This window comes from Cricetulus griseus, unplaced genomic scaffold, assembly GCF_003668045.3.
Source record: "Cricetulus griseus strain 17A/GY unplaced genomic scaffold, alternate assembly CriGri-PICRH-1.0 unplaced_scaffold_4, whole genome shotgun sequence".
Classification (NCBI taxonomy): Eukaryota; Metazoa; Chordata; class Mammalia; order Rodentia; family Cricetidae; genus Cricetulus; species Cricetulus griseus.
In genome coordinates, this window is record NW_023277141.1 from 1,910,211 (window position 1) to 1,913,087 (window position 2,877).

Consider the following 2,877-nt stretch of genomic DNA (forward strand, 5'->3'; position numbering starts at 1 on the left):
GTCTTTGATAGATAGATAAGAATCTGTAAGATTTTTCTACATTGCATATCCAGTGGTGAGAGTACCAGTTCTTGAAAATGCTTTCTCTTTTATATTTCATAACATTAGTTTCATTGTCATAAATCAGGTGGTTCTAGGTTTGTAGATCAACAGAAGCATCTTCAATTTGAATGCATGCTTTTTTTGTGCAAATACCAAACATATTTTATTACTGTGACTCAATATTACACAAGTATATACCTACCAAGTCAGAGTACTGTAACTGAGGTTCATCTCACAAACCCAGAATCAGAAACCTGCCAAAACCATAACAGAAAGACCACCCAATATTTTCACCACACAAAACCTACCCCAAACACCTTAATTCTGAGCTTAATATTTCCCAAAGATGTTAACAGGACAAGCTTAAAAAGAGGCAGCAGTTGACTGCTGAAAGCAAACACTACAGAGGAAATGCCCTAAAGTGCCAAGGCTGCTGACTCATCCCTGACCATCCCCACCCAGAGTATGTAAATGCTCATGTGAAAGGTTTTTCTTATGCTAATAAAGACATACCCCCTAAAGTGCTAAACTAAAACTAGCAGCATTAGAGCAATAAAGCAAAAATACAAAGCCTATAGGAATGATCTTAATGCCTACTTAGAAAGAAAGAAAGAAAGAAAGCAGCAGAGACACTTTGCCCTCAGGTTATGTTTGTAGAGAATTGATTGCATTAAAAAAAAGGATTTGCCCACATTAACAAGAATTAAGCAATGGATCCACAAGACAGAGAATAAAACTGGACCTTTCAAGTCTAAGGGAACAGAGTGGCCTCTTTCAGTCCTGGAGTTGAATGAGTACAAAGATTGGCAAAAAAGAAAAACTTTTTTTAAAAAAGTGGAAAAATAAGACTGCATCAGAGGTATGATGGGAAAAAGCCTGGCATTTTATTGAATGGGCACACTGAATCCACACTCCAGCACAAGTACACTCTTTTCTTGGTACTCTTGTCGAGTCATCCAAAAGTTGTCTTTGTCTTTCAAGATGTCTGCCAGGACTGCACCACCCAGGAACCCCACCTGGTTTCTGCAGGGTGGATCTTCAATTCGGATCTTAAATTTAGATAGGTTTTCCACATCTCCCTTTAGAACTCATTCTAAGTAAAGCTGTTTAACCTCTCGTTGCAACCTTGATTGCAGGCCAGGATACATAGTTGAGCCTCCAGAATGCACACTGTTTGTAAAATTCAGATCTGGTATCAATGTCAGCTGCCTGGATTGTTTTAAAAAGCAATTCAGCAACACCAACTCCCTCAACATTGATCAAGTGAGGCTGAAATAAAGCTTCTGGTGCTTCAAATCTTTCTCCTCCAACTTTAATAATACATCCATCTGGGAGTGTATATGATTCAACTAACACTGTGGTCTCTACGGCCAGCTTCTATTCTTGCTCAATATTGTAACCCACGTAACAAAGTTTTTCTTTAATCATACGAACTGTCTCTAAATCAGCAGAATGTTGAAGGCATATCCCTGCAACTGAAGCAGCTTGATAAGATACCTGGTAATATCCCTCCAAGCAATATTCAGCCTTCTTTTAAGGTGAGGGAGAAGAAAACCTTCATATACTGGGCAAATATGAGTCACACGGTCTCCAGAGTCTACTACTACACCAGTCAATAAACCTTGAGCATACAAATTCAGAACTACCTGGATGGCTACATACATACCAGAAAATTGGTAAGTTTCAAAAATTACCTCTGCAATCTTCTCCCTGTTTTTGGTTGGGTTCATAAGTGTTTCTATGAGTAAAATTTTGCAGTTTCTGGTGTCTATGTTGAGTTTCTCTGGCCCAAATGTATAATCCCACAAGTGCTTCATGTCATCCCAATTTTGTACTATGCCGTTCTCCATGGAGTAATTAACTTCCAACATTGAGCGCAATTCACTTGCCTATTAACCAACCATAAGATCTTTGATTTCAATGTTTCCCACTATGTTGGTTGATCTGATAACAGGTCTTCCAACCAAAGATGGGAAGATGTGTTCTGGAAAGTTAGAGCCTGCATATCCACACTTCACAAACCCAGTTCCGTTGTCGCACAACACCACCTTCCTGCCTTGGCTGTCCATGGTTCTGCTCAGCTATTTTTCTAATTGACTAGAAGTCCTGAGTTCAATCATCAGCCCTGCCATAGCTGTATTGGGTGATGAGATCTGTTTACCAACTTTAAGAATAGGAGGCAGAAATATGTGAATGATATATTTTGGTATTAACATAATTCTGGGTCACCCAGTTGCATCTGAGATCATGCTTCAAAATATATAACCAAAATATCATAAAGTTAAATACAATAGTCATAAGATCATTATTCATTTGATACATTATTGTTGAATTTTATTGAGAGATGTGTCATGTGATTCAGGATGGCCTTTGACTCCTGATCACAATTAACTGCTCCGCTACCTCACTGCTACCATCACAGGACTCTATCAACTTGCCTGATAAAATCAGAGTGTAAACATAGAAGTGGATACACATACATGCATACACACAAACACATACACACAGACACACAAACACACAATATTTTATTTTATGAGAGCCGTACACAATAAGATTTCTCTATTTTTTACTTTAAAACCATCCTTCCATGTTGTAATGAATACCAAAGAGTTCTCAAAGAGAAAACAAAGAAATAGGATTTGTAAGCCCCAATATAATCACATAAATACATTTCCAAAGTTGCCATTTGCTAGAAATTATTCAAGCTGATGATAAGGTGCATCTATTTATTATCTATTCAATGCTTCTCTTATGGAATTTGAAACATTTCACAAATTGAACCTTGACTACTGTTACCCTAAGTATACACAAGTAATTACCAAACACCAGCAT

At 37.7% G+C, this 2,877-nt stretch overlaps 1 pseudogene; it reads right to left on the minus strand.

The window, feature by feature from the left end:
- Positions 1 to 926: 926 nt before the first annotated feature.
- On the minus strand, positions 927 to 2,111 carry LOC113837598 (annotated as a pseudogene).
- Between the last annotated feature and the right edge of the window lie 766 nt (positions 2,112 to 2,877).